The following is a 12,655-nucleotide window of genomic DNA, read 5'->3' as shown; positions in this document are numbered from 1 at the left end:
GTCTAAATTCTGCGATGCAACATTCTAAGCCACAATATATGGCATGGTACTGATGACAATCCTAACAAAGTTGCAAAAGGTTAAATCTCTTCCCTCCTTGTAAATTTACTACAGTTTCAAATAGTTCCAGAAAAATTCCTTTTTTAAGCTGCGTGCATATCACCAATTTCAGGAGCATGAGATACTACATTACATTAATCGCTATTGAATGTCTTTAATTAGCTGTATTTGAAGTATGGGTGATAGGAAAACAGACTCCGTCCAATCACATAAGTTAAGCGCTGTTAGATGTGGTTAGTACTAAGAGAGGAGACCAAATGGGAAGATTTTGTTTTAATTTGTTTACCCTATTCAAGTAATCGTAGAAATGATTATTAATTATTCGAGGATAGATATGTTCATAAATTATAACAATAATTGAAGCACGTATTTGTCATGGCAATTTTGGAAGCTTGTTTACTGTGAAATTCTGCATGCTTGTAAAGTAAAGCCTGACTTTCTTGTGGGGGTTCATAATAATGCAAGCAAACTGCACTTAATACAGTGATTTTCAGAAAGGAGTTACTGCGTCAATGGTGCAGAATTGAATCTTCAGTTAGGTATAAACGAAACCTTCGTTCATCTACTAAAGTTCTTCACGTAGAGAAACCACGGAACTTACCTGAAGTGCCCACTTTTCGATTTCTGACTTGTATTTGGTTGCAAATGCATATGAGTTGGTTGAATTAAGGGGTTTAAATCGAGCATCATCGCTGGACGCACAAGGTAGGTTGACATAGACTTTTTCAATTTCACATTTTCCAATTTCTCAATACAATTTCCTAGTTTTTCCAGAACGCTTCTGTTAAATTGACTCACAAGTAGAAAACAACTTCTCCAACGTCACCCAATCTTAATAGCTCAGTGCATAGTATACAAAAGTGAATGGAATTCAAATCTGCAGTCGTGTTGCCCTGACTGTTGAACAACTCTATTTCCTCCCCATCATCCTTGAGATAGTTGACCTAAAGTAATGCAATTAAACTTAATGAATGGCTTTAGTAATTAATATCCTTGGCATTCTCGGAGAATTTAAATTAGCCCCATCGGACGGAAACTTAAAATTGATTCACTTACATCCCCCAAAGCAAATGACGGTGGCGCCTGTCTACCTCACTTCGCATTCGCCATGTCCTTTATCTTATCCGTCCGTATCTTCGGTGTCTACTTCTCTGGCTACTAGGCGAGCTCCCTGGGAGTGATATATTGACTTCTTCCGAGTATCATCTAATCAAAATCCTTTAATAATTAACTTTTGTGTGCTATTGAAAACGCTCTATTAACGACTTATTGATTTTTGTTGTCTTTGGTTTTCGGCGAGATAATTTTTCGGAAGTTGACCCTTTTATTGCGTTAATTTTGTCTTCAGATAGTCTTGACGCTGAGAAGTATAATTTAATTGGTAGATTTTTAAAGGAAGACTGCGGAAAGGATGTGGTAGTTGGACAAAGGGATTACTGATTAGGAGGTGAACAGCTTTCGATGGCGCAATTGCATTGTGTTGAGTCCGTTGTCAATCTAAATGGGCTAACATAATAGGTTATAGACAGATTATAGATTTTGGAACTTCATGACTGATTCTTTAATCATTGTGCACTTGATGAAGTCTAAAAAAATTTCAGGGTAGGATCAGAACGCTTCCATGTGGATGTTCTTGAAAAGTAACAGTGAAAGACATTAAAGAGGTAAATTCTTTTTCCTTTTCCATCACAGGAGATACAATTAATTGATTGCTTTAATTGAAAAATACGATCCTTTAAACTTTCTCAATTTTTCTGACAGTATTCATTTCTATAGAATCAAAGAAAGAATTTTATTTTATATTTTATTGATACGCTCCATCCACAAAAGCGAATAAAACGACATTTATGGGATTTATGCGAAAATTCTTTTTGATGCAGCCTGGCTACGATGTCGCCTTTAGGGCATTCATGATGGTAGGATGTCGTTTAAGTCAATATTATTAAGTTGTAAAAACACAGCCTAAGCTGTTTAGCAAGATATGCTTTGATGTGATTCCTGTTTATTTGTTTTCTTTGCCCGAGTGGCTCATAGGATATTTTAAAAAATCTACTCAAGGATACAGAAATGTAGTATGAATTCTTTGCTTAGCCATCGGCGGCATATAGGGAGTGCACCTTAAAGCAGGAGCAACTGATTACAAGGGTTTAAGAAAAAATGTTCCAGCCTATTAGTCACTGTGTCAAGAATTGATACTACTTATCAAGTTGCTAGTATGAATTAAGTGAATTAGATTATCATATAATGACTAAATTATGTGCAGTTTATTTCTTAGTTTCGATGATAAGTTATCTTGAAATCCTGGGAGGGGCAGGCTCCATTACATGCTTATTATTTTTAGATGTACTATGGAGGAATATTAAATGAAAGGCTCAAATGTGTTAGTATTAACTTCGTGTATATTGTTGATGAAATATTCCAGGGGAAACGCGTCCGCATGCTATTTAAGTTGCCTTCTAGTTATCTAAACTCCTTTTTTGTAACAGTCTCAAAAAGATTTACAGGTGTTGCTATTCCACACTACATAGTTTTAAGACAGCGGAGCAAATGTTGACACTATATGCAGTAAGCTGGGTCATTTTACATTGAGTTTACCAGAGGTTTCGCATACATGCAATGAGAAGGTGTAAACATCATTTTTCCGTATCTTTTCAACCACTTTTAAGCGCCATCGTTATTGGTTCCTAGAAATGTATGTCAGCCCACCCCACGAACTCCTGGGACGTTTCCAGTTCTCCTCCTCTGTTTTGGGCCGGGCGGTCCTACGGCGATCCATTCGTTACCTATCCTGGGATAGTGGGTTACATCGCATGGCGTAATTCGGAATGGAGTTGTCATTCTTTTTGAAGGTGAGGTCTATCCACTGCCACCTCTGCCTTCTCATCGACGTAAACGGGAATATGGTCCATACGCTAACAAAGCTCTCCAGTTGTTATTGTGCAAGGCCATCACTGTGGAATTTCCGAGCAACTGTTGTGGTCATTTTCCATGTACTATTCCAATATAAAGTGTTCGGATAGCTCAATGGTTAGAGCACAAGGCTGTCGTACGGAAGGTCGCGGTTCAAATCTCACTGGCGGCAGTGGGCAGGGTAATAATCTCGATCGAGCGCAATGCTGACCACATTGTCTTTCACAGGGTACTGTAATCCTGTAGTGTACTGTTACGGTCTTGAATGAAGTGCTCTAACACATTTCAAGGCCCTGATCCAATATGGATTGCTGCACCAGCGATTATAATTATTATTCCAATATAAAAGCATGGAAGAAGTAGTTTAACTTGATGCTGATGTTAAAATAAATCCAAGTTTTGTTTAAAACAATGAAAACGAGTTTAGCGCTTTTAACACGTTGAGCAACGTCCAGCTCGGTGTTGCCGCCGGCAAAAACAACACTACCTAGATATACAAATTTTTCGACGGCTTCAATGTTTCGTCGATTAATGCAAATGAGAAGAGTGCGATGACCAGTCAGACTGAGAATGTAGATTCTGTTTGTATTTATCTTTAGTCTGAACCTGTTTGTGTTTTGGCTAAGGTCTGTGACTCGGTGAGGGAGCAAGCAATTGTCATTAGTGTAGTTGAGGTATTTGAGGAAAGATGACATGAAGGTCTGAGGGGTTTAACGCCGTGGGGGGCAACCACAAATAGCTGGGCTGAGAACAGATCCCCCAGGAGTCCTCCTATTCTCTCAGGGGATATATGTTCTCTATCAGATAACATCCGGTGAGACTTCGTGGCAGGGGCCATTTCAGGTTTGTTTTGCACTGCAGACTCTTCTAGTACGTGTAGCCGCCCACCTCGAGTATGTGTGGGCTAACTGGAATCAGCCCGAAGAAAAATCACGTAGTTCATTAAACCCCTTCAAGTCCTCCAGTTCAGGACGACTGTAGTTTGGATTTTCTTTTAGATTTGACCTCGATGCAGCACAGGACATTTCGCACCATCGTATCTGATGATAACCATTAATTTCTCTTGAATGTCCCTCCTGTGTGGAGCTTACAGGATACACTTCCTGTTCACACTGTTGTCTTCTCGAAGTCGACGAAAAGCTGGTGGAACGGATATCTAAACTCCACTCATTGTTCTGCAATGATGCGAAGAATGTTAATTTGCTCATTACCAGAGAATCCAGAACGAAAATCACTCTATTTTCTGTCGATCAAGTTTAGGAGGTTTTCTTAGAAACGTTCCAGAAATATTTTCTCTATTATCTCTTCGACAGCAGGAAGCACGCAAATACCCTTTCAGTGATCACACTCAGGACTGGTGCCTTTCCTTGGACTCTTATCGATAATCTCCTTTTCTATTCTTTATAACGACGACATTATCGTTTCTGGAAATTACGGTTACTTGCCATATCATACACAAGAGGTGAGATTTTATCGGATGTTATAAAATTCAGAATCGTGGTGATATGGTGCTTCCACCTTTTCAGCTACTCATTGCCGTGGATGCGAATCCTGCAACTAACTTTCCTTATAAAACCGTCCAAATGCTTTGCATACTCTTTTGCGTTACGGTGTATTTGAACCGAATCGTTGCTATTAGCAGCAAGATAATGGCGAAATTCCGTTTGTTACGGCGCACACTACACTGCACTTCTTGTCGCAGTCAGTCAGGTTTTGCAAATTTGCGACGTAGTCGATAACTTTGTCCGCGAAAAGTTTGCTCCGAATCGCATTTTAGGGATTTGGTGCACTCTGCTTTGCTGCTAGCAGGTACACAAGCGAAGGTAAGCGCTATCAGGGGTTGGACTTTTTCGAGGATTAGGTCAGCACCTCTTTGGTTACACACATTTAGAAAACAAGTAATGACTCCACTGCAGATAGTTATATATATCTGATTAAGTGTTCGTCGAAGATCAGTCGAAATTCAGCTGATCTTGTGGCAGGCCCTATGCAAATTCCAGAAATCTACAAACCCTTCGCTGTTGCTGTTGCGGTCACAAGACCATGCCTCTCTATCATATGCTTGAGCCCGCCTTGCCATTCAGATCTGCAATCACGATTACGTTGTCACCTTTAGGAATCCTCTCCTGATTATATGCATAGTTAGTTGCCCATAGAAATCATCCCCTTGTATAGAAATGTTTATTTATGTATACGATCCAGGAAAACGTGCTCACTCTTATAGAAAGCTTTTAATGAAAGGGCGGCTCGAAAATGACCAGTGCAGAATTGTAATCACGGTTTCGTTTGCTGATATGAACAACAGGTAGTATTCGATAGCACTGCTTACAGTATGCATTGGGACACACTTCACGAGAAAAAATTTGACGCTCCGTTGTTGACAGGGTAGGTCACTCCGGGTATATTATTGAAGAAGCTATCCTCCATAATAGCAAGATTGAGCCAAAATAGGCGGGAAAGAAGGTCAACTATAAGCCACTGGCTCAGGAAATTAAAGAATTTCGGTATATAATATTGTCAGTTATTGGTACTGCACCTAAATCCCTGGATATCTTGAAGCTCTCGGACAGTCTGGTTTAGACCATGTACAAGTATAGCATTCTGCAAACGTGCTCGATGTTACGAAGCGGATCTGCCCAATAATCTACCACTGGCCACCATCATAAAAGCCCCTCTATTTTTTTTATGTACGCAGGACCGTTCGAGCCTAACTGTTTGCCTAGTGTTACCTAAAATTCGACATCAGTCCCGATTGTGACAATCCGGAAGTAATTTCTGTCTTGATCTTGAAATACATATATTAGAGCTTTTCGTTTTAAAACCATTCGAGTACATTTGGAGACAATGTCATTATTACTTTGACATGACTCAGGTCCTCATTCACATATGAGTCCATTGGTATCCGACATCTATAATATCTCCGATATTAATCCCTCTTCCCCTGTGAGATTTGGATGGATTTTTTATTTTTAAACCCCAGATCAATGGGATAATTTTTGCCTTCTTTTGTTAGATGAAATCGTCATTGTAAAATCGCTCGAGCACTGCACCCACTCCTGTATCTGAAGTGTGGTTCTGGGTTGTTAAAAGATCACCTTCTTCATGTGGAGAAAGCGGCGTCATGCTGGACATCTGGCTTTTGCTTTCGTTGAATACTATGGATATGGAATCATGTGGACCTTTGTCTTTCTTTTTCTTCTTCGTCGAACAATGGTGATGGGGTCATGCTAACGCTTTCCAAGTCTCCAACCGGTCCACCTTGATAGTGCATCCTCTTGTAATGTACAACTACATTAAAATTTTCCAGAGCTAGTTTGGATGTAGTCTTCGTAATTGGAGAGAATTTCGATGTGTAGGTGGTCAGAACATACTGGTGGATCTTCTCAAAGACAGTTCAGAGCTGCTCTTGGTGCTTTTATTGGAATTTGGAAACAATATAAATGTCTAAAAGAAACGAAAATACTATTTTCTAATTAGGGACACCCCTATTGTATTTATTCGCAGATATTGATATTTCAGGAGCTAGTTACTCCCTTCTCAGTCCCTTTAATCAAAATCAAGAGTCTTGTTTTCATTGGATACATATTGATAAAAGGCTGAACTACGCTCTCAAGACAGGTAGACTCCCAATACTGTACATAACAGTGGGCATCGAAGCGGCCTTTCATTGTTTCCCAACAGACGAAAAAGAAACTGTAAGAAAAGGTCAAGTCAGAAACATATTAGATGATGCCAAAGGCAAGAAGACCAATAGGAGGAGTAAAGAAACCAAGGGTCTCAAGGAAAAATCGGTTTTTTACATAAATGCGGAGAAGGGAAATACGGTTCTGATCGTGGAAAGGAAGGAGTACATTGAATCAGTCGTGAATAAGTCGAACAATGGCAACTTCCATGAACTAAGGGAGACCCCGTACTAGAACCGAACAAACGGATGGAAAAACGATTAAAGAATGCCAAGGTGTCGTTGGAAACCTATCAAAAGCGCGTGTGTCCAAGCCAAATCTTCCAAGGATCAAGTACGTGCCTAAAATCCACAAGCGTGGAAATGAAATAAGGGAGATAAGCATCGCAACAAACTCGCCAACTCAGATACTAGTGAAATAGCTGCTTTCGAAACTAAGCAGTTTGGGGCTCAAAAGCAAATACGCAGTGAACGAGAGGAAGGAGCTCATGGAAGGGATCCGAGAAAACTTGAAGGAAATAGCAAACGAGAAAATGATAGTATTCTTCGATTTTACAGCTTTGTTCCCTGGCATCCCTGTACAGGAGTCTCTGCTGCCTGGAAGAAGACCCCCTGAAGAGTGAAAGTTTATCTGAGTGAGTGGAAGAAGGAGTTTCGCCAATATATAAAGCGGGTCTGGCAATGTATGAGCGAAACTTATTTAACCTACAAGACTAACTCTGGAATTACAATGTGTAACCCCTTTTCTCCACTACTCATCGAAATCTTCATGAAAAAAATGGAAGAGAGGATGGAATAATACTTCTTTTTTGTGTAAAATATATGGATAATGTCCTTGCCATGGTCAAGAGATAAGATGCAACCTCCCTGTTGGCAAATCACAAGAACTCTCACAATGGAGACGGAAGTGGACCACAGCCTGGTTTTTTTTTGAATGTCAAAATATTATACATGGATGAAAAGATGAAGTTCAACTTCCACAGAAAAACTTGGGTCTTTGATGATGTTTGAAAACTGTTTTCACCTCGACCTTACTAATGTTGAACGTATTGGTTGGCTCGATGCATTTTTAAGCAAATCATGGCAGACGTTTCCTTGTGAGACCGTAGCGATTTTCAGGTCTGGCGGCTTACCTGTTGGAGGCCTGAGATTGGAGGATCTCTCATTCTGTCGATGACTATTTCAACAAGAAGGTCTTGGTAATACAAAAAATTGGTGTTAAGGTAGTTCTACTTTGGTATCCATGAATTCTTCAACTCCAAACTAGTCAGAAGTTAGGGTCGAGTGTGAGGTATTCTTCCTTAAAGATGTTGACAAAAGTGCGGTCGGCTCGGTAAAGCGACTTAGTGGACATTTAGAGGCCTTTGGCCAACTGCATGGCATCGGCTCACGCTTAGTAATCTGTCTTCCTAGCAATAATAGCAATAATATTAATACCAGAGGAACGCGGTGCAGTTATTGTTATCACGTTTGGCAGGGGTTGGATTTCAGCGATTTGACCTATAGTAGCGGCGACTCAGTTCAGATTTTCGAATTCTCTTATTGTTGTTTTCCTTTATATTTCTTCATTAGTTCGATGAGACCCTAATATTATCTTCACGTAGGTTTTCCTGAATTAAATATACGCTGCAGCCAAGAGTATGTAAGTATTTTCTTATTTTTTTGCAACCAAGCAATGTTGTCTTTCTTCGAAATGTTTGGGTCGTGATTGAACCTTTCAGATTTTCTAGTTCCAATTTAATACCACCTGGTTTGACAGGATTTCTGCTAACTCGAAATGTAAGTCCGTTCTTTGAATTTTTCATCTAGTACTGGTCACTAGATATGTTTTGCTTCAAGGCAAGGGCGGGAAACGTAGTTATGCCGACTATTGAAAATTCGCTATATACCTAGGAACAGGAAGAAGTATTCCTGTTCTTGTTTGAACGAAATATTTTCATTGAAGAAATGGAGGTTTTGTTTGAGGATAGATCCGAAAAATATTGGATTGATTATGTCTATATATAGTGACAGTCGCTATGAAAGAATTAAATTAAAAATTTCAAAACTAGTTGCTGAGCATTCACTATCCATTCACAAATGACATGGTTAGTAATCTTCCTTTCAAAATCCGGCCAAGACAAACAGAATCAGTAAAATCCTGTGAACATATTTTACACAATGCTTAGAATTATTGGTGACATGGCTAATCCCTCGCTATCTCCAAAAGATTCTTCCATGATTTATGAGTTCTTTTCTTCGATAGTTTGTATCAATCAATCATAAATAAACATTCTCCCATCCCTCAGGGCTGACTGAATGTCGTATTTAGTCGTGCTATGAATAGACAGATCACGTTGGATTGAATAAGCTTCCATGAAGGCTATCATCGCCTGAATTTATTTCAGGTTCACTCAGCTTTTTGGTTTGGTATTTCAGCCAGAGATAACTGAATAGTTGTCAGCGAAATGGTTTTCAATTAAAATGGATATATCGTGATGGAAAGAATAATGTAGAGGTGGTTATGAATGGTGGATTTCAGTGTAAATACGAACTCAAATTGTGTCAAAAAGTGTAGTTCATTGGATCAATGGGGATAAATATAATTCAAATCTAACGACACTAGAGAACTAGCAAAATTAAAGAAGAGCACTTATTATGCAGTTTAAAATTTATTTTATGTCCATATTGAATATATTGTTTAAATTAAAGTTGCCCGAATGAAATTAAAATATCAAGAAAATTGTCCAAACATCCTTTCGCTTTCTTTTGCTATTCATCAAAGCTATGTACTCATACGATATGGTTTCTTACCATAGATCTTTTGACAAGGATTGGGAATGCCAATTTTCCACTTCTTCGTCAACATTTGTTTCATTGGGAAGCGATCGGAATGGCGATGATGTGATCAGTCACTAATAAAGGATGATATTCCGTCATTTGCTGCGTTATGCTGTTGTACTAGTAATATTGATAACTATGCTATTCTTCGTCGTTGAGGGATATTATGAGTCTCGCGGAAAGCCTGAAAGTATTTAAAACACTTCTTCAATTCTTCCTACATTACTTTTTTTATTATATTTTTGTCTCGTCTCCGAGGACATTGTATGCACTCTTGATAACGCGTTATGTTTGTTGATATACGAGTGTTGGCTGCGTTATTCCATTCAAATCAGTCATTGTTCAGTTCATTTTACATTCAGCATCCTCCATCGCTACTTCGCCCTGAACCTGTGTCGATCGACAGTTCGAATATGGCTACCTTGTCCCTTATATATATGTAGTAAGTAAATGGAATGAAAATGTGAGGGTTGCTTACCTTCACTTAAAGCTCTCTTCATGTATTCACTCCAAATATTCGGGATCGAAGTAAGATATCTTTCAATTTTCGGTCTAAAGGGTGTAGATGCGGATGTTTCTCCAAGATCTCTGTCCGACAACTAATCTCTGAATTGGCCCCATTGCATGGATTTTAACGCAGTACATTCCAGTGTACTGACGAGTTTCTCGCCCCAGGCTAGCACTATTCAGTTTGCTACTAAATTATGTAGATTGTCGGCGAGCAAACGTTTTGGTCAGGAGAAGTAAACGTGCTATAGAGAGATATGAACAAAAATCATTTGAAATCTGGGCAGGGCCTAAAAAGTCAATTTATCCGGTGTTGTCTATAGTGTCCTCTGTACTAACGTATCTACTCAACTACTATACCTTCAGAAAGAGTAGAGAGTCACGAAATCGCCGTTTATAGGCTCCTTTCTATGAGTTTAAACGCTGAAGGACACAGGTCACAAACAGGGCAGGCAGCGGTCACCGGGTGTTCCGTTTCCTGTTGAGATGTCCAGACCCTAAAAAGCGAAAAAAAAAAACACTTGCAATTCACGGGTGATTCCGTATTCTATATAACGGCGAAATTTATTGACAATTTCACGACCGTCTAGTTGCGCGCAATAGGTTGCGATGGGCGGGTCACTTAATCCGTATGAGGGAGGATGATCCAGCCCGGGAAGTCTAAAAGGGCAAAATCTGTGAAAAAAAGGAGATGTGGCATGCAGCGATGGTGTAGGCCAGGACGTCAAGCAGGTTATAGGGACGTCGAATTCATGGATTTGGGCGCAAAACCGGAACATCTGGAGTTCTTTTCTAAGGCAGATCTAGACCGGATACCGGTTGTTGCGCGTTGATGATGATGGACCCACGGAACCGGTTGTATCGGTATTAGGTATTAAATGAGGACGCAGTTTATTCTAGTTTTCTCTCATTCGATCGTGACATCCAGATTAGTTAAGTGAGGCTTCCCGAATTGATTAGTAAAGGGAAAACATACACATGTTGATGAGCCTACAGATTGGCTTGCATTTGGGTGCTGAAGAACCCGGTTTTTGAAAATGTGGCAATTTTTACGTATTATTTGGTAACTTTGATGTCGCAGCAGATAATACACAGATTTTATTTCCATTCAGAATCCAGAATTTTAGGGATCTACTTTTCAATATATTTGATATTTTGGGAATGTTTGGTAGTTATTATTTCATGTGGTGAAATTCAAGAAAGTTTATCTTCTATGAAGAAGGAAAGAAATGATTTCCGAAACCCAACATTTGTGAAATAAACTACTTTTTAGCCAAGAAGGGGGGCAACAGGCGGTATCCAGTCTAGGCTTGCCTTAGTAGGAAACTCCAGACGTCAAGGTCCACAATTTTGAGCTGCCTGCGTCCTGACCTACGCTATCGCTCCATCTCGGGCAGGGTCCACCTCGTCTTCTTTTTCTACCATAGGAATTGCCCTTATTGACTTTTCGGGCAGGATCATCCTCATCCATACGAATTAGGAACCTATTGAGCCGGATTTTATCCACAACTAGACGGTCGTGGTATCACTCATAGATTTCGTCGTTATGTAGGCTACAGAATCGTCCACCCTCGTGTAGGGGGTCAAAAATTCTTCGGAGGATTCTTCTCTCGAGCGTGACCGAGGAAGACATAAAGACTGGCAAGAGCATTGTCTTGTACAGTAAGAGCTTTGACCCTATGGTGAGAGTTTCGGGCGGAACAGTTTTTGTAAGCTGAAATAGGCTCTGATGGCATCCAACAACCGTGCGCGGATTTCATGGTCGTAGCTGTTATCGGTTACGATTTTCGACCGTAGATAGGAGAAATTTTCAACGGTCTCAAAGTTGTAGTCTTCTATCTGGATTGTTTTTGTTTCCTCTCACGAGGGGTATCGACGGTTCATTACCCACTGACCTGTTCCTTTGAAATGTAAAAACGTTGATGCGTTACATTTTGCAAGGCAACTTCTCTTTTGTCAAGGCGCTTTCGTACTATTTGGTGACGTTGCAGTGAATGGTACTAGTAACACCATCAGACTGTGGGAGAAACGGCCTTTCTGGATCCAATTGACGTGCTTAATGACCCGTTGCAGGATCATTTGTTAGTTTTTCAAAGCATTGAACTGGGTATTGCTTCAATTATTACATACATGCGATGTAACATTTGTTACAGGAGTTAGAACTCGTTATCAGTTTACATTACAATGGTGTAGAACCTATGCATATAGCTTAGACTGTAAATGTGGAAATCACTTCCACCGCGTCACGTCGCCAGATTGTAAGCGCAACCTGAATTTGCGTTCACCACTTGTTTTCGGTGTTGAGATTGTAGTTACGTCATTTATTGTTATAAGGACTAATAACCGAAATAGAGGGTATTTAACTTTGGATGTACTTCTCGCAATGGCCTCAAACTATAGTGTGACAGTAGTGTCTTTCCTACACCCCTTGTAACTCCTATCAGGTTTCGCAAAAAGTATTTAATAATTAACTTGGCCCAGAAATGCCAAATTTGCAGGGAAAATCCAAAAAGCAGTGCAGTGAGGATGCAATTCCTTGTTGATCTCCATCCACTTGATACTGTAATGCTCAGGATATTCCAATCATTAGTTATAACATCAATGTTTACAACGGTTTCAGGCTTTTGTACTCGTCCTTTCCGAAATTCAGAGACGACAGGTATAGGTACACAGATA

General features: G+C 39.8%; 1 long non-coding RNA gene across 1 annotated transcript; it reads right to left on the bottom strand.

Annotated features, from left to right (window-relative positions):
• Positions 1-9,728: 9,728 nt before the first annotated feature.
• On the bottom strand, positions 9,729-10,470 carry LOC119658330. The gene is made up of 3 exons (XR_005250214.1): positions 10,340-10,470; positions 9,951-10,224; positions 9,729-9,900 (listed from the first exon to the last, which is right to left on the bottom strand). It is a non-coding gene; the product is annotated as an uncharacterized LOC119658330 (long non-coding RNA).
• Between the last annotated feature and the right edge of the window lie 2,185 nt (positions 10,471-12,655).

The sequence above is a fragment of the Hermetia illucens genome, chromosome 5 (assembly GCF_905115235.1).
Source record: "Hermetia illucens chromosome 5, iHerIll2.2.curated.20191125, whole genome shotgun sequence".
Lineage (NCBI taxonomy): Eukaryota > Metazoa > Arthropoda > Insecta > Diptera > Stratiomyidae > Hermetia > Hermetia illucens.
The sequence above is the reverse complement of the archived record's forward strand: the minus strand, read 5'-3'. Positions and strand labels throughout refer to the sequence as shown.